Consider the following 20033-nt stretch of genomic DNA (forward strand, 5'->3'; position numbering starts at 1 on the left):
TTGGTGGTTGTCGTTCGTTTGGTCATTGTGTTGGTCCTGAAGACGTAGGGAAACATAACCCTTCCTTTCAAAACTCTGGCTCCTTGGCATGATCTTCTTTCCCTTCTTCTTTGTGTAGGATTCCCGGTGGTCACTCGTTGCCACTACAATCCTTCTCAAGCTTTCTCCCGTTACTTGGTTCGTGTTAACTAACTTCGGAAAACTCACTATCTCTATTGGTACCACTACACTCAGAATATTATCTCCCCCATCAATTTCATTATTACCTTCATTTCCATTTCTAGCTTATTGTCTCATCCAATCCACTACTCGGTTGGTCGCAATACCAGCAGCATAAACGGCAGCAGCCACGTTCGTCATCGCAGTTACGAAGTCAATCAAGCTACCTACCGTTATGGTTACCTCATTACCTCTCCATATTCAACCACGACTGCGTCCACGAGGTGCCATTTAGTTCCTATTCACACCAAACAATTGATATCAAGGTGATCAGTCTCAATATCTTAAGTCTAGTGCTTCAAAGTTCTAAATGCATGCTCGTGAACTTTATCCTATGTTTATCAGTCAGATAGCATATATAGGACATAAACATGACTCAGAGTATGGTCAGAAGCAGAATCAGTCCATCCCTCAGGCTCTATAGGAACGAACTACTTTGATACTATAATGTACACCCTACAACACAGAGCCTTATACTTAATTCGTAAAGCAGAGGTGGCGAGGTATTACGACCTTTAAAAGAAAAGATATATAAATATAGTTGAAAGAATTTTGTAACTAGGAGCCTTGAAGAAGAGGCTAAGCAAAAACAAAAACAGAAAATCATGTTACACTTACATGGATAATCGTAAAACGAATAGGTAAGATCAAAATAAAGCTAAAAATATAATATACATAACGGAGTTTCAAAATACAGATATCAAGCTCCAGACTTGACCTGCGAAGCTAAGGCCAGCCATAGTATGTAATTATATATATTTATATAACCCAAAATATAACTAAAACTATAGAAAAAAAATACCTGTTTCTTCAAATCAACCTCTAGGAGGTACAAACATAAAATATATACGGAGGAGAATCTATATACATATATACATAGCACAAATACAAAATACAGCATCCCAAAAAAACAAACTTCTCTTGCACAAGAAACTCCAGACATTCAACGAGGTGCCTCTCGACTTACATCTGAAAAACAACAGAAATATGTATGGAATGAGAAGCAGGGATTCTCAGCATAGCAAAGGTGCCCGCATAGTTAATATAAAGGGTCCCGGAAAAAGCCAATGGCATTCCTAGAATTTCGACACTCAGATTTCAGCTTAAAGATCCAACTAAACCAGAAATTAAATAAGTTATCTAAGGTATTCAAATTCTAAATCTAACTTTAACCTAACACTTCACTTTCTGTCTCCTCCGAATCACCGGTGGAACAACCCCTCTCACACCTCCGCCAAGAGGGGTCTCTCAAGTAACAGATAAGCATAATTAAGCAATTAAGCAAACTAAAACAATGCACACTCAAGTAAAATATACAAATGCACATGATGTATGCCTGTCCTATGGCTGATGAGTCTCATCTGTCGATTATATAGCCAACCCGATATGTCCTGGTAACTAACCATTGGACAGTCCCTCTGTGTGCGCATCCTCAAGCTCAAAAATAATATTAATGGAGTCAAACTCCAAGCTTAAATATAATATTCCATGGAGTCAAACTCCAAGCTTAATAACATAACATTCCATATATATACGCATGCCCATGGGGGAACCTGGGAAGTTAACAATTAGTGTCAAATATACAAGCTATATAATAATCTTTTTCTTTTTAAAATAACACTTCAAATCAAAACTCTGATTTTTATAGAAATTTCGGCAGTATCTCCTCTAAAACTCGAATTTCTGCCACCTTTCAAGGGTCCCAACCACCAAACCAAACACCTCTCGGTCATTCAAATAATTTCCAGTATCAAATTATTTCAAAATAAAACCAATTATAATATTAAATATTTTCCAAAATTAAAAACAACCAACTCCAATAGCAAACCGTTTACAAAATCGAATCACATATCTCTCAAACAATCCATTCAATTCAATTTTACAACCCAACATCAACCCTCAATACATCAACAATCATCATTATTTTATACTCATCAAAGTCATACGCCAACATATACAAATTCATTCATCCTTTATACACACATCATATACCATATACACAATCCATTAATAATTCATTCAATTCATTCCTATCTTAAGGTCTTTTAACCTATGTTTTTACGTGACATTAAACATTAACTACGAGAAATTAAAACCATACCTTGGCCGATTCCTTCCTAAGCTCGGAACACCTCAAAAACCTCTCCTTTCATAAGCTCCAAGCTTTCAAATGTCAATTTCTCAAACTTAATCACCTGAATTTTGTTCCAAACTACCCAATTGAACTCCAAATCAACAAGGATACAATCTAATTCACACAATATCACTATAATTATCATATGATTTACTAATTCAATGATTCACAAGGGTTTAACAGTTTTTTATCTTACTCACGGATCAATTGGACAAAACACAATGATCTCTCACTGCTAGAGTTTACCTAAACCATCAAAATTATTCAATTTCTCAATACCTAAACTCAAAATTCACAAAATTGAGAAGGAAAAGAACTGGGTGATAAATGTAAATTTCTTACTACTACGTTCAAATAGAGTTGAAGAGAATTTCGAAACGAACACGTGGCCACTAACGGCTCGTCAATCGAAGCTCCGAATTAAAAGTTATGGACGATTGAATTTCGGAGGTGAGGTTAGGTTTTTTAAACAATGCTCTCTCTTCTTCAGCGCATTCCATGAGTGAAATGGGGAAGAAATTTCGTATGGGTGTTTTATAGGTTGGGCCTTAGGTCCGATTTGGACCCGTTCCAACTAGTTCGACCCGTTAGCCCAATTTTAGGCTAAAATCTTTAAAATTAGTGTCAAAATTCGTATTTTTAATATTTCTATTTCTCTAAATTATAAAAGTTTAATTTTCTAATTTCTTTGAGTAATAATTAATTTATTAGCTATTTCTTTATTTATTTTACAGGATTTACATAATAGGAAGCAAACCAGTTCCAATACCTGAAGTAGGTAGTGATCGAGAAGTACTTGTTTGAGCAATAGAATTATCTAAAGAATCTGGATTTGGATCAGAGAGAGAATCTGAGATAGTTGTAGTAGAATACGTAGTAGTAATAATGTAATGATTATTTTTATTAGTAGTAGATAAATAGGATTGCTGAAAAGAGAGGGATTTTGGAATAAATTCCACTTTAGAAGTAGCTTGAATAGTATTATTGTTAGTAGTACTAATAGCTGAAAAAAGGGATGCATATGAAAAGATAGTCTCATCAAATAAAACGTGTCTGGAAATGTAAATTTTATCGGTGGAAGACAAACATTTGTAGCCCTTGTAATTTTGAGCATAACCCAAAAAGAATTGATGTGACTTATAATTGGACTTATTTCGATTATAGGGCCTCAAATGAGGGTAACAAGAGCATCCAAAAACCTTTAAGAAATTATAATCTAGTTTGTGACAAAGTAAAAATTCATAAGGAGACTTGTTATCCATAACTGTTGTTGACAACCTGTTAATTATATATGTAGCAGAAAAAACGGTCTCATCCCAAAAGGTGAGGGACATTCTTGCAGTAGAGAGCATAGCTAAAGTCATTTCAGTAAGATGATGATGCTTGCGCTCTGCCTTGGCATTCTGTTCATGAATATAGGGGCATGCAAACCTATGTTCAATGCCATTTTGCTGTAAAAAAGGTAAAAACATTGGAGACATATTCCTTACTATTATCATTTTGTAAGCATTTAATAGTATGGTCAGTCAAATTTTCAATGTAAGCTTTGTATTAAAGAAAGGCATTGTAAACTTGTGATTTGTTAACTAGTAAGAATAAGCATGTATATCTAGAATATGCATCAATGAAAATCACATAATATCTATAACCAAGGTGTGAAATCATAGGACTTCGACCCCAAACATCTGAATATATCAATTGTAAAGTTTGATTGTATTGAGTAATAGAATCTAAAAATGGTAGTTTATGCATATTTGCATTAGTACAATTGTCACATAGCATAGGTACAGACTAATATCTAGTGGTAGAAAAAAAATTACATTGGGTAAAAACAAATTTAACAGTTTTAGGGAATGTATGGTCTAATTTTTTGTGCCATAATTTAAAAAAATTTGACAGTAAAAAAATAAAAGATATAAAACTGAACTATTATTAATCTCAAGTGTATATGTTTTTTTGTTTTTTTGTCAATTTCAAGTGTATATGTGTACTCTACATGATAGACTAATGCCTATTTATAATACTCAGAGCTAGTCTAAGATAAAAATAAAAACCAAAAAATATTCAGTAATTGATAGTTCTATTTTTCAGGAATTGAAACAATATTTCCTATAATATCTTTAAATACTTATTGTGGATCATTCATTACATGTCTTCACTTTATTAGGACATTTTAGATTTATCACTTTTAGCCATGTAAAGAGAAATAAAAATAATAGAATAATTTACGAACTTACACAATTGATTCTTACTAATTTGAACTTAGTGTAGATGGAAAATGTCCTTCCCTATATTCAAAATCTAGCAATGCTGATACTTTATATCCTGATGAATGAAATCACTTGCTTTTCATTCCCAGAAAAAAGTTATAAAAATTAAAACGTACACAAAACATGATACACTTACGAAATACAACACAACACAATATGAGACATATTAATAAACAAATTTTAATTTTTTGTGTGACATAAGGATACGTGATATTATAAAGTATCAAGAATTTTTTTTAGTTAAATTATAATACAGTGTTGTTATATGACTAAATTATTTTGATAATCATGTTCAATTAAATTAGTCTAATAGCTTATTGACACAATAAAAACTAGTTGAAAAAGAAGAAAGAGACACACTAGAAGAAGAAAAAAAACTTAGTTAAACTTGATTACAAAAATAATTTGTTCATCTAACATTTTTTGTTATAATATACCCAAAAAGGATCCTGAAAAATTTTGCATCGAACATTTTTGTATCTAAAAATTTTTTATTATATTGAGGTCCCTGAACTTTACAAAAGTAAGATATATAAGCCCCTACCTTATAAACAAATAGGTCCTCAAAAGTGTGACACAAGGACCTATATGTCTTATTTTTGGAAGATTTCAATGTAATAAATTTTTTTTTTTGAAACGAAAATGTTCGATACAAATTTTTAAGGACCTATTTAGTTATATACTCATAATATCTTGATATTTTGTTAATATTAAAGTACAAACTAATTTTTTAAAATATTTTTAGTGCCTTTTTTAATTATATAAAATATGTAAGTTAGTTTTGTGTTTTAATAAATAATAATATAGGTGAATTCTACCAAACCCTCTCTAAATTAGAGGATAAGTTATCTTTTGTGACATGTCTTTTTATTATTAAATGAAATGAAATGAATTGACTTATCATAGTTAATTTTAACTTTTAATCTAACCTAAATTTTGTTAATTTAATTAATTCATTATGATGTAACTTTTTTTTGCAAATTATAAAAATTATTAAAAAAGTTTAATTTTGTAATTTTTTATTTTTTTTAAATTATATATTTATTAATCAATTTCAATCACAAAATATAAAAAATCTCAAAAGACAAAGAATAAATAAAAAAATTCAAGAGGCACACAAAATTTAAAATTTTCAAAATTTTCTCTTTTGCTTTTTTTTTTAAATTTCTTAAAAAAATAATAAAATATAAAATAAAACTTCTCTAATGATTTTTAATGATGGTATAACTTTTCTTAATCTAACATAAATTTTGTTAACCTAATCAACTAACTATGATGTAACTTTTTTACAAATTATAAAAATGATTAGAGAAGTTCTATTTTATATTTTATTATTTTTTTCAAAAAATTTAAGAAAGCAAGAGAGAAAATTTTGAAAATTTTAAATTTTTTGTGCCTCTTGATTTTTTTAATTTATTCTTTATTTTTGAGATTTTTTATTTTACGATTGAATTTGATTAATAAATGTATAATTTGAAAAAAATAAAAAATTATAAAATTAATTTTTTTAATAATTTTTATAATTTGCAAAAAAAAAGTTACATCATGATTAATAATATATTCTATTATATAAAAATTGAATTTTTGTACTTAATAATAAAACTAACGTGGCATGCTTCTGAGTGTATTTCCTGATTTATTTCTTTTACCTCATTAAATACAATTCATTACAATGGATTAATTATATCAAATAATTGATTTGATTAGATATCTAAGTATCACACAATTTAATATTATGTATATCAATTAATTGATTATAATTGTTAGAGTATAATTAGGATCAATTAAATCAATTAGCATTATCCAACATATTTGAATATTTATTATAGGATATTACGTCTTTATTATTTTGATTCTCTCATCACCTATAAATACCCTTCTATATTGTATCATTCTACACAACTTGAATACTCACAAACCTTTTCTCTATTGCTCCCTCTCCCCTTTCTAACATGGTATTAACGGAGGAAAAATGTCGGTAAAGATTTTCACAAAAATATCGCGTTGCAAGTATAGTTCTAAACCGACAATTAAACCTTAATCAATGTTTAGATTGTTTGTCACAAATACAAAGCCAATAAAATTAACCAAAGTATTTAAACCTCGGGTCGTCTCTCAAGGAATTGCAGGGAAGTGTAGTTTATTATTGGTTATGAAAAAGTATATTTTTGGGGTTTTTGAAATAAGGAACAAGAAAATATAGATTGTGAGAAAAATAAACTAATAACTAAGAAAGCTCCTAGCAAGGATTGAGAATTTGAAGTCCTATCCTCATTATCATTGTCAATTGTGATGGTAAATGTGAATTGCGTTCACTTAGTTAACCTCTAACTAATGGAGGAAGGTCAAGTGCATACAATCGACTTAAGTTCACAAGTCCTAGTCAACTCATAGTGAGAGACTAGATTTGGTGAAGTTCAAGCTAACCGGCAATCTTCAATTACCATTCTACAAGAAACTTTGACAATTCAAGAGTCTCTAATTAATTAATCCAAGTCAAGAACATAAAAATCTAATTTAAAATCCACCCAAGCATTTTATCAAACACTTGGAAGGCACAAAATAAAAGTATAGAGAATTAATAAGAGATAATAAAATCTAAGATATCCAATTGCAAGACAACAATAACCAATAATTAAAGAAAGAACAATAACATAAAAATATAAATTGCATTAATCTAAATCAAAGGGAGCAAGAGTGCATCAACAATGAAGTAAACAAACGGAAGCAATAACAAATAAACTAAAAGAAGTAAGATGCTAGAACAAATAAGACTAAAGGAAAACTAAATTAAAGTAAGGAAAAAATCTGAATCTAAGAAGAAATAAGACTAAAAACCCTAAAACCTAGAGAGAGGAGAGAGTCTTTCTCTCTAAAAATCTACATCTAAAACCTAAAGTGTGAATGAATGAAAAGTGATTGAATAATTTTTTTTATTCTGCTCTACTGCCAGCCTCTAATCTGTATTTTCGGGCCTGAAACTGGGTCAAAAGCAGCCCAGAAATTGCCCCCAGCATTTTCTGTTAATTGTAGCTCGTGATGCTCGTCACGCGTACACGTCAGCCACGTGTACGCATCGCTGAACGAATTCCTGGTCACGCATACGCGTCATCCATGCGTATGCGTCAAGGCCAGCTTCTCAAAACTTCAATTTCTTGTGTTCCTTCCACTTTTGCATGCTTCCTTTCCATCCACTAAGCCATTCCTGCCCTAGAAAATCTGAAATCACTTAACGCACATATCACGACATCGATGGTAATAAAAGAGGATTAAAAATTAGCATTTTAAGGCCAAAGAAGCATGTTTTCAATCATACCACGAAATTAGGAAGGAAACTTAAAAACATGCAATTTCTATGGATAAGTGTGAGAATAAGTGATAAAATCCACTCAATTCAATACAAAATAAACCATAAAATAGTAGTTTATCAGGTATCAGAGCCATGGTATCCTCCTTGAAGAGGCTAAGTTGATTTTCTTCTGGTGAAATCACCATACTTTCATACTTTTCTTTCGTGCCCTTTTTTTCCTTTCTCTTTTTTCAATGCTTTGATGCTTTTCTTACCTTACCAATTAGCTCATCCACTACTTACTTATTCTTATGGAGAAACCATATGTTTTTCATCACCTTTCGATAGTTTGTCATCTCTTCGCACTTTATTACTTTTCAGCAGTCTTCCAGCAGTTCGCCATTTTTTAGCATTTTTTCGCCAGTTGGCCACTCTAAGCTCAAAAGAAGCTATAAAGGAGGTGAAGAGGAATGGTAGAATTTATGAAATGCAACCTATTTATGTGAATGCAACTAAATGCAAAATGCTGTTACCTACTTGGTTAAAAGTAGATGAATCCCCAAGAACAAATATGAACTGAATTCCACTAATTCAAATCTCGAATGAAGTACAAATAGACTTGCAGAAGAAAGCTCGTGAAATCCAGGAATAAGGAATCGAGCATCAAACCTTCACCGAAAGTGTATACATTCTAATCACTCTAGTGTTTGAGGGTCGATTCTCTCGGTTTTCTACTAATCTTACTTTCTAAGGCTTGCTCTTCTTCTACCAATCAACCAAATTTAATGCACAAATACACATATCAAGAGGTCTTTTTAAGGGTTGTAATGGGGTTAGGGTAAAGGTAGGATTGTATTTGGTCATGTGGACTAAAATCGGAATCCTTGATTAACCTAAACTTCCCACCTAACTTAAGACAATCCATGTAATCAGAATATAAAATCTAACCACCCATTAACTATGTTTTCCACATATTCATGCATCTTAAATTTGAATACAACTCATATGCATTGCTATCACCACTTACTTCAGGGTATTTTGTCCCCTTTTTATTGTTTTCTTTTTCTCTCTTTTCTTTTTTATTTTTTCTTCTTTTTATTTATTTATTTATTATTTTTTTCTTTTTTCTTTTTTTTTTATTTTTCTCAATGCACATGATTAAGGTATTGAATGTAATAATATGTGCTCAACTATCTTTTTCACATTTTTACAAGAATATACAACACCCAATTCCCAAACTAAATGTTTCCAAACCCAATTTTTCCACACTTAAATCATGAGCACTCTTACTAGTCTAAGCTAACCAAGGATTCAAATTAAGGTCATTAATTATTTTTTGCTTAGAGTTAATGATGTGCTAAAATAAAGAACAAATAGGGTAAAATAGGCTCAACATTGGTTTGCAAAGGATAATGAAAGGATAAGGCCATATGGGTATGAGAGCTATAGTGAAACAAAGGCCTCAATCACGTAAGTGCATGCATACATCAAACAATGGAAATATAGAATCAAGCAAGAAAAAGATCACAATTTTAGAGAGAATAACACATACCATAATAAAACATTGGTTGATAAGATGCAACCAATCAAATAGGTTCATAATCTCACTGGTTTTGTGTGTTTGAGCTCTAAACCATGTTCTAAAATAAAGTTCTTCAAGCAAGTTCAACACAAAAATTTTAATTCAAATTAGTGAAATATACTAAAATAATTTCTTGGAAAGGAAATTATTACTTCAACCAAGTAGTACTTAAATGCAAGCAACTAACTACACATGGAATCTATCATGCAATGCAGCAACTAATCTAACAAAGAAAATTAAACATTAGTGTTGGGAAAAGGAATTGTTACCCACGGAAGTCGGTATTGACCTCCCCACGCTTAAAGATCGCACCGTCCTTGGTGCATGCAAAGATGTGCAAGTGGATGGGTTGCTACAACTGTTGCGCTTTCTTCAAAGATTGTGCGGCGGAACTTGTTTGTCACCCTATTTAGAATTTTTCCATTTCCCTTCTTGGTGGCCATCCTGAAAGAAGAGAAAAAGGAAGAAGAATAACCCACAAACAAATATATGCAAACAAATAAAATATGGGTGGGCTAATGCCAAATAATAATGAGGTTCTCAACTACATGGTAGCTACAACATGCAAGTGAAAAAATAATATAGGCGAAGGGCATATCAATAATGCAAGAATTGCAACAATGAGGGAGAGAGAGTGGGACATTAAAGACAATATAAGTTCATATCAATGCGAAAGGAATACAAGTGTCATAAAAGATTAGCATTGACTTATAAATAATATCACCCAACAATATAAAACAAGTCACTAAGCACCAAAACAATGGAAAAAATATTCGACAGATGAGTAAGAAAATTTAACACCAATGTTAAAACAACAAATATAAAAAAGAAAAGGGGAATAAACAACAAAGTTAAAATGCAATGAATGTGGTGCACGAAATTGTGATCTCAGGCAACGGCGCCAGAAACTCTGTACGCACGTCTTAATAAATCGTTTTTCATTCACAACTTCGATACAACTAACCAGCAAGTGCACTGGGTCGTCCAAGTAATAAACCTTACGTGAGTAAGGGTCGATCCCACGGAGATTGTCGGCTTGAAGCAAGCTATGGTCACCTTGTAAATCTCAGTCAGACGGATATCAAATAGTTATGGAGTTTTCAAATATTAATAATAAATAGAAAATAAGGATAGAAATACTTATGTAATTCATTGGTTAGAATTTCAGATAAGCGTATAGAGATGCATTCGTTCCTCTGAACCTCTGCTTTCCTGCTGTCTTCATCCAACCAATCTTACTCCTTTCCATGGCTGACTTTATGTAAGGACATCACCATTGGCAATGGCTACTTTTGATCCTCTCTGGAAAATGGTCCGATGCGCTGTCACTGCATGGCTAATCGTCTGGAGGCATCACCCTTGTCAATGGCTGCATCCCATCCTCTTGTGAAAATGGTCCAAATGCTCTGTCACAGCACGGCTAATCATCTGAGGTTCTCGATCATACTGGAATAGGATTCATCCTCCTTTTGCGTCTGTCACTACGCCCAGCAATCGCGAGTTTGAAGTTCGTCACAGTCATTCAATCCCAGAGTCCTACTCGGAATACCACAGACAAGGTTTAGACTTTCTGGACTCTCATGAATGCCGCCATCAATCTAGCTTATACCACAAAGATTCTGATTAAGAGATCCAAGAGATACTCATTCAATCTAAGGTAGAACGGAAGTGGTTGTCAGGCACGCGTTCATAGGGAATGATGATGATTGTCACGTTCATCATATTCAGGTTGAAGTGCGAATGAATATCTTAGAAGTGGAATAAGTTGAATTGAATAGAAAAACAGTAGTACTTTGCATTAATCTTTGAGGAACAACAGAGCTCCACACCTTAATCTATGGAGTGTAGAAACTCTACCGTTAAAAATACATAAGTGAAAGGTCCAGGCATGGCCGAATGGCCAGCCCCCATGATCTAAGAACTAGACGTCCCAAGATGATCCGAAGATGTCTAATACAATAGTAAAAAGTCCTATTTATACTAAACTAGTTACTAGGGTTTACAGAAGTAAGTAATTGATGCATAAATCCACTTCCGGGGCCCACTTGGTGTGTGCTTGGGCTGAGCTTGAATGTTACACGTGCAGAGGCTCTTTCTGGAGTTGAACGCCAGGTTATAACGTATTTCTGGCGTTCAACTCTGGTTTGTGACTTGTTTCTGGCGTTTAACTCCAGATAGCAGCGTAGAACTGGCATTCAACGCCCTTTTACATCATCTAAACTCGGCCAAAGTATGGACTATTATATATTTCTGGAAAGCCCTGGATGTCTAATTTCCAACGCAATTGGAAGCGCGCCATTTTGAGTTTTGTAGCTCCACAAAATCCACTTTGAGTGCAGGGAGGTCAGAATCCAACAGCATCAGCAGTCCTTCTTCAACCTCTGAATCTGATTTTTGCTCAAGTCCCTCAATTTCAGCCAGAAAATACCTGAAATCACAGAAAAACACACAAACTCATAGTAAAGTCCAGAAATGTGAATTTAACATAAAAACTAATGAAAACATCCCTAAAAGTAACTAGATCCTATTAAAAATATACTAAAAACAATGCCAAAAAGCATATAAATTATCTGCTCATCAAAACACCAAACTTAAATTGTTGCTTGTCCCCAAGCAACTGAAAATCAAATGGGATAAAAAGAAGAGAATATACTATAAATTCCAAACTATCAATGAAACATAGCTCCAATCAGATGAGCGGGACTTGTAGCTTTTTGCCTCTTGAATAGTTTTGGCATCTCACTTTATCCATTGAGGTTCAGAATGATTGGCATCTATAGGAACTCAGAGTTCAGATAGTGTTATTGATTCTCCTAGTTCAGTATGATGATTCTTGAACACAGCTATTTTATGAGTCTTGGCCGTGGCCCTAAGCACTTTGTTTTCCAGTATTACCACTGGATACATAAATGCCACAGACACATAATTGGGTGAACCTTTTCAGATTGTGACTCAGCTTTGCTAAAGTCCCCAATTAGAGGTGTCCAGGGTTGTTAAGCACACTCTTCTTTTGCTTTGGACCTTGACTTTAACCGCTCAGTCTCAAGTTTTCACTTGACACCTTCACGCCACAAGCACATGGTTAGGGACAGCTTGGTTTAGCCGCTTAGACCAGGATTTTATTCCTTTAGGCCCTCCTATCCACTGATGCTCAAAGCCTTGGGATCCTTTTTATTTGCCCTTGCCTTTTGGTTTTAAGGGTTATTGGCTTTTTGCTCTTGCCTCTTGGTTTTAAGAGCTTTTGGCTTTTTCTGCTTGCTTTTTCTTTTTCTTTCTATTTTTTTCGCCTTTTTTTTTCTGCAAGCTTTGTTCTTTGCTGCTTTTTCTTGCTTCAAGAGTCATTTTTATGATTTTTCAGATTATCAAATAACATATCTCCTTATCATCATTCTTTCAAGAGCCAACATATTTAACATTCTTAAACAACAACTTCAAAAGACATATGCACTGTTCAAGCATTCATTCAGAAAACAAGAAGCATTGTCACCACATCAATATAATTAAACTAAGTTCAAGGATAAATTCGAAACTCATGTACTTCTTGTTCTTTTGAATTAAAACAGTTTTCATTTAAGAGAGGTGATGGATTCATAGGACATTCATAACTTTAAGACATAGTTACTAACTACTAATGATCATGTAATAAGACACAAACATAGATAAGCACTTAATATAGAAAATGAAAAACAGAGAATGTAAGAACAAGGAGTGAGTCCACCTTAGTGATGGTGGCGTTTGCTTCTTGAGGAACCAATGATGTCCTTGAGCTCTTCTATGTCTCTTCTTTGTCTTTGTTGCTCCTCCCTCATTGCTTTTTGATCTTCTCTAATTTCATGAAGGATGATGGAGTGCTCTTGATGTTCCACCCTTAATTGTCCCATGTTGGAACTTAATTCTCCTAGGGAGGTGTTGATTTACTCCCAATAGTTTTGTGGAGAAAAATGCATTTGAGGCATCTCCGGGATCTCATGGTGATGAGCTTCATGCGTCTCTTGAGATCCATGAATGGGCTCTCTTGCTTGCTCCATCCTTTTCTTAGTGATGGGCTTCTCTTCCTCAATGGGAATGTCTCCTTCTATGAAAGCTCCAGCTGAGTAACATAGATGGCAAATAAGATGAGGAAAAGCTAGCCTTGCCATGGGGGAGGACTTTTCGGCTATTTTGTAGAGTTCAAGGGAGATGACTTCATGAACTTCTACTTCCTCTCCAATCATGATGCTATGAATCATGATGGCCCGATCCACAGTAACTTCAGATCGGTTGCTAGTGGGGATGATGGAGCGTTGTATGAACTCTAACCATCCTCTAGCTACAGGCTTGAGGTCCAGTCTTCTTAGTTGAACCGGCTTGCCTTTGGAGTCAATCTTCCATTAAGCTCCTTCTTCACATATGTCCATGAGGACTTGGTCCAACCTTTGACTAAAGTTGACCCTTCTAGTGTAGGGGCGTGCATCTCCTTGCATCATAGGCAAGTTAAACGCCAACCTCACATTTTTCGGACTAAAATCTAAGTATTTCCCCCGAACCATGGTGAGATAATTCTTTGGGTCCGGGTTCTTACTTTGATCATGGTTCCTAGTGATTCATGCATTGGCATAGAACTCTTGAACCATTAGGATTCCGATTTGTTGGATGGGTTTTGTTAGAACTTTCCAACCTCTTCTTTGGATTTCATGTCGAATCTCCGGATACTCATTCTTCTTGAGTTTGAAAGGGACCTCAGGGATCACTTTCTTCTTGGCCACAACATCATAGAAGTGGTCTTGATGAGCTTTGGAGATGAATCTTTCCATCTCTCATGACTCGGAGGTAGAAGCTTTTATCTTCCCTTTCCCTTTTCTAGAGGATTCTTCGGTCTTAGGTGCCATCAATGGTAATGGAAAAACAAAAAGCTTATTCTTTTACCACACCAAACTTAGAATTTTGCTCGCCCTCGAGCAAGAAAAGAAAGAATGGATGAAGAAGAAGAAGAAATGTGGAGAAGAGGGGGAGAGGTGTATTCGGCCAAGAAGAGAATAGAGGGTTGTGTTGTGTGAAAATGAGGAAGAAAAGAGGGCTTTATATAGGGAAGGGAGGGGGGGTTAGGTTCGGCCATTTAGGGTGGGTTGGGTGGGAAATTGATTTTGAATTTTGAAGGTAGGTGGACTTTATGAGGTAGGTTTATGGGGAAGAGTGGATGGATGTGAGTGGTGAAGTGGTTATAGGGAAGAGAGATTGAGGTGATTGGTGAAGAGTTTTGGGAAAGAGTGTTTATAGGATTGTGTGAAAGAGGGGTGAGAAGAAGTGAGTGGAGGTAGGTGGGGATCCTGTGGGGTCCACAGATCCTGAGGTGATCCTGTGGGGTCTACAGATCCTGAGGTGTTCAAGGAATTACAACATTGCAACAAATTAGGCATGCAAAATGCCCTTGCACACAACTCTGGGCGTTCAGCGCCAGATTGGTGCTTGTTTTGGGCGTTGAACGCCCATTTGTTGCCCATTTCTGGCGTTGAACGCCAGAACCATGCTTGTTCTGGGCGTTCAGCGCCAGCTCTTCTCCAGGGTGCAATTCTGGCGTTCAAGCGCCTAGATGCTGCCCATTTTGGGCGTTCAGCGCCAGAACCATGCTCTATTCTGGTGTTGAACGCCAGCCAGATGCATCTTACTGGCGTTCAAACGCCAGTAAGGTCTTCCTCCAAGGTGTGATTTTTCTTCTGCTGTTTTTGATTCGGGTTTTTAATTTTTATATTTATTTTGTGACTCCACATGATCATGAACCTAATAAAACATGAAAAACAATAAAATAGAAATTAGATAAAAATTGGGTTGCTTCCCAACAAGCGCTTCTTTAATGTCAATAGCTTGACAGTGGGCTCTCATGGAGCCTCACAGATGTTCAGAGCATTGTTGAGACTCTCCAACACCAAACTTAGAGTTTGGATATGGGAGTTCAACACCAAACTTAGAGTTTGGTTGTGGCCTCCCAACACCAAACTTAGAGTTTGACTGTGGGGACTCTGGTTGACTCTGCAATGAGAGAAGCTTACTGTGCTTCCTCTCCATGGGTACGGAGAGAGATCCTTGAGTTTTAAACACAAGGTTGTCCTTATTTAATTGAAGGATCAATTCTCCTCTGTCCACATCAAACACAGCTCTTGCTGTGGCTAGGAAGGGTCTTCCAAGGATGATGAATTCATCCTCATCCTTCCCAGTATCTAGGACTATGAAATCAGCAGGGATGTAAAGGCCTTCAACCTTTACTAACACGTCCTCTACTTGTCCATAAGCCTATTTTCTTGAATTATCTGCCATCTCTAATGAGATTTTAGTAGCTTCCACCCCATAGATTCCTAGTTTCTCTATTACAGAGAGGGGCATGAGGTTTATCCCTGAACCAAGGTCACACAAAGCCTTCTCAAAGGTCATGGTGCCTATGGTACAAGGTATTAAGAACTTTCCAGGATCCTGTTTCTTCTGAGGCAATCTCAGTTGATCCAGATCACTTAGTTCATTGGTGAACAAGGGAGGTTCATCTTCCCAAGTCTCAATACCAAATAATTTGGCATTCAGCTTCATGATTACACCAAGAAACTTGGCAGCTTGCTCTTCAGTAACATCCTCATTCTCTTCAGAAGATGAATACTCATCAGAGCTCATGAATGGCATAAGGAGGTTTAATGGAATCTCTATGGTCTCTAGATGAGTCTCAGATTCCTTTGGTTCCTCAAAGGGAAGCTCCTTATTGATCACTGGACGTCCCAGGAGGTCTTCTTCCTTGGGATTCACGTCCTCTCCTTTCTTCATAGGTTCGGCCATGGTGATTAATTCAATGGCCTTGCACTCTCCTTTTGGATTTTCTTCTGTATTGCTTGGGAGAGTACTAGGAGGGATTTCAGTGATCCTTTTACTCAGCTGGCCCACTTGTGCCTCCAAATTTCTAATGGATGACCTTGTTTCATTCATGAAACTCACAGTGGCCTTAGATATATCAGAGACTAAGTTTGCTAAATTAGAGGTATTTTGTTCAGAGTTCTCTGTCTGTTGCTGAGTGGATGATGGAAAAGGTTTACTATTGTTAAACCTATTTCTTTCACCATTATTAAAGCCTTGTTGAGCCTTTTGATCCTTCCATGAGAAATTTGGATGATTTTCTCCATGATGGGTTATAGGTGTTTCCATAAGGTTCACCCATATAATTTACCTCTGCTATTGCAGGGTTTTCAGGATCATAAGCTTCTTCTTCAGAAGATGCCTCTTGAGTACTGTTGGATGCAGCTTGCATTCCATTCAGACTCTGAGAAATCATATTGACTTGCTGAGTCAATATTTTGTTCTGAGCCAATATGGCATTCAGAGTATCAATTTCAAGAACTCCTTTCTTCATAGGCGTCCCATTACTCACAAGATTCCTCTCAGAAGTGTACATGAACTGGTTATTAGCAACCATGTCAATGAGTTCTTGAGCTTCTGCAGACATTTTTTTAGGTGAATGGATCCACCTGCAGAAGTATCCAATGACATTTTAGCCTATTCAGATAGACCATCATAGAATATATCCAGGATGGTCCATTCTGAAAGCATATCAGAAGGACACTTTTTGGTCAGTTGCTTGTATCTTTCCCAAGCTTCATAGAGGGATTCACCTTCTTTCTGTCTGAAGGTTTGAACATCCACTCTAAGCTTGCTCAGCTTTTGAGGAGGAAAGAACTTGGCTAAGAAAGTCGTGACCAGCTTGTCCCAAGAGTTCAGGCTATCTCTGGGTTGAGAGTCCAACCACACTCTAGCTCTGTCTCTTATAGCAAAAGGGAAAAGCATGAGCCTGTAGACTTCAGGATCTACTCTATTAGTCTTAACAGTATCACATATCTGCAAGAATTCAGTTAAGAACTGAAAAGGATCTTCAGATGGAAGTCCATGAAACTTGCAATTCTGCTGCATCAGAGAAACTAATTGAGGTTTCAGCTCAAAGTTGTTTGCTCCAATGGCAGGAATGGAGATGCTTCTTCCATGTAAATTGGAATTAGGTGCAGTAAAGTCACCAAGCATTCTCCTTGCATTATTGTTGTTGGGTTCGGCTGCCATCTCCTTTACTTGTTTGAAATTTTCAATAAGGTTGTCTCTGGATTGTTGTAATTTAGCTTCTCTTAGTTTCCTCTTCAGAGTCCTTTCAGGTTCTGGATCAGCTTCAACAAGAATGCCTTTTTCCTTGTTCCTGCTCATAAGAAAGAGAAGAGAACAAGAAAAGAAGAGGAATCCTCTATGTCACAGTAAAGAGGTTCCTTATTGTTAGTAGAAAAAGAAAAGGAATAGGGGTGAAGAAGAATGAAGAATCCAAACACAAGGGTAAGGATAGGAGCAGTGATGTGAGATGAAGAGAAGTGTTAGTAGATGAATAAATAATTAGAAGGAGATGAGGGAGAAGGATTTTCGAAAATTATTTTTGAAAAAGGGTTAGTGATTTTCGAAAATAGTTTTTGAAAAAGGTTAGTAATTTTCGAAAATTAAAATAAAAAATTAAAATAATTAGTTAATTAAAAAGAAAATTTTGAAAAAGAGGGAAGATATTTTCGAAAATTAGAGAGAGAGAGAGAGTTAGTTAGGTAGTTTTGAAAAGGATAAGAAACAAACAAAAAGTTAGTTAGTTAGTTGAAACAAATTTGAAAACCAATTTTGAAGAGATAAGAGGATAAGAAGTTAGAAAGGATATTTTAAAACCAAATTTTGAAAAAGATAAGATAAAGAGATATTTTTGAAAAGATATGATTGAAATTAGTTTTGAAAAAGATTTGATTTTAAAAATCACAATTAATGACTTGATTCACAAGAAATCACAAGATATGATTCTAGAACTCAAAGTTTGAATCTTTCTTAATAAGTAAGTAACAAACTTGAAATTTTTGAATCAAAACATTAATTGATGATGTTATTTTCGAAAATTAGGAGACAAAGATAAGAAAAAGATTTTTGAAAAATATTTTTAAAATTTTCGAAAATAACTAAGAAAAATGAAAAAGATTTGATTTTTGAAAAAGATTTTGAAAAAGATAAGATTTTTAAATTGAAAATTTGATTTGACTCATAAAAACAACTATATTTTAAACATTTTTGAAAAAGTCAAGTCTAATTTTTGAAATTTTAAGAGAGAAAAAGGGAAAGATATTTTTTTGATTTTTTTTTGAATTTTTTATGATGAGAGAGAAAAACACTAAAAATGCTCAATGCATGGAAATTTTAGATCAAAACATGTGATGAATGCAAGAACACTATGAATGTCAAGATGAACACCAAGAACACTTTGAATGTCAAGATGAACATCAAGAACTTATTTTTGAAAATTTTTATATGCAAAGAAAACATGCAAGACACCAAACTTAGAAATCTTTCATGTTTAGACTCTATGGATGCAAGAATGCATATGAAAAACAAGAAAAGACACAAAACAAGAAAACATGAAGATCAAACAAGAAGACTTACCAAGAACGACTTGAAGATCATGAAGAACACCATGAATGCATGATTTTTTTCGAAAAATGCAAGATGAACATGCAATTGACACCAAACTTATAACATGACACATGACTCAAACAAGAAACATGAAATATTTTTTATTTTTATAATTTTATGATTTTTTTGTATTTTTATTTTATATTTTTCGAAAATCATTTGAAAAAAAAATAAGGATTCCAAAATTTTTAATATGAATTCCAGGAATCTTACAATCTTAATCTAAAGCTCCAATCTGAGGGTTAGACATGGCTTAATAGCTAGTCAAGCTTTAGCATGAATATGGGAGTAATTCATTCAATTTTAATCCAAAACCTCTGTCCAAAAGAATTTAGACATGGTTTTATAGCCAGCCATGCTTCAACATGCTTCATGAAACTCTAGAATTCATTCTTAAAAATTCTGAAAAAAAAAAAATTCTTGAAAAGATTTATTTTAAAAATTTTTCGAAAACAAAGGAGAAATTTTTGAAAGATTTTTGAAAATTTTTTGAAAAGAAAACAAAAAGAAAATTACCTAATCTGAGCAACAAGATGAACCGTCAGTTGTCCAAACTCGAACAATCCCCGGCAACGGCGCCAAAAACTTGGGGCACGAAATTGTGATCTCAGGCAACGGCGCCAGAAACTCTATACGCACGTCTTAATAAATTGTTTTTCATTCACAACTTCGATACAACTAACCAGCAAGTGCACTGGGTCGTCCAAGTAATAAACCTTACGTGAGTAAGGGTCGATCCCACGGAGATTGTCGGCTTGAAGCAAGCTCTGGTCACCTTGTAAATCTCAGTCAGGCGGATATCAAATAGTTATGGAGTTTTCGAATATTAATAATAAATAGAAAATAAGGATAGAAATACTTATGTAATTCATTGGTTAGAATTTCAGATAAGCGTATAGAGATGCATTCGTTCCTCTGAACCTCTGCTTTCCTACTGTCTTCATCCAACCAATCTTACTCCTTTCCATGGCTGGCTTTATGAAAGGACATCACTATTGGCAATGGCTACTTTTGATCCTCTCTGGAAAATGGTCTGATACGCTGTCACTGCATGGC

General features: G+C 34.6%; 1 non-coding gene across 1 annotated transcript; it reads left to right on the forward strand.

Moving 5' to 3' along the window:
• The first annotated feature begins 17048 nt into the window (after positions 1–17048).
• LOC112787123 (small nucleolar RNA R71) lies at positions 17049–17156 on the forward strand. The gene has a single exon (XR_003194554.1). It is a non-coding gene; the product is annotated as a small nucleolar RNA R71 (small nucleolar RNA).
• The last annotated feature ends 2877 nt before the right edge of the window (positions 17157–20033 follow it).

Source organism: Arachis hypogaea, chromosome 20 (assembly GCF_003086295.3).
Source record: "Arachis hypogaea cultivar Tifrunner chromosome 20, arahy.Tifrunner.gnm2.J5K5, whole genome shotgun sequence".
NCBI classification, from domain to species: Eukaryota; Viridiplantae; Streptophyta; class Magnoliopsida; order Fabales; family Fabaceae; genus Arachis; species Arachis hypogaea.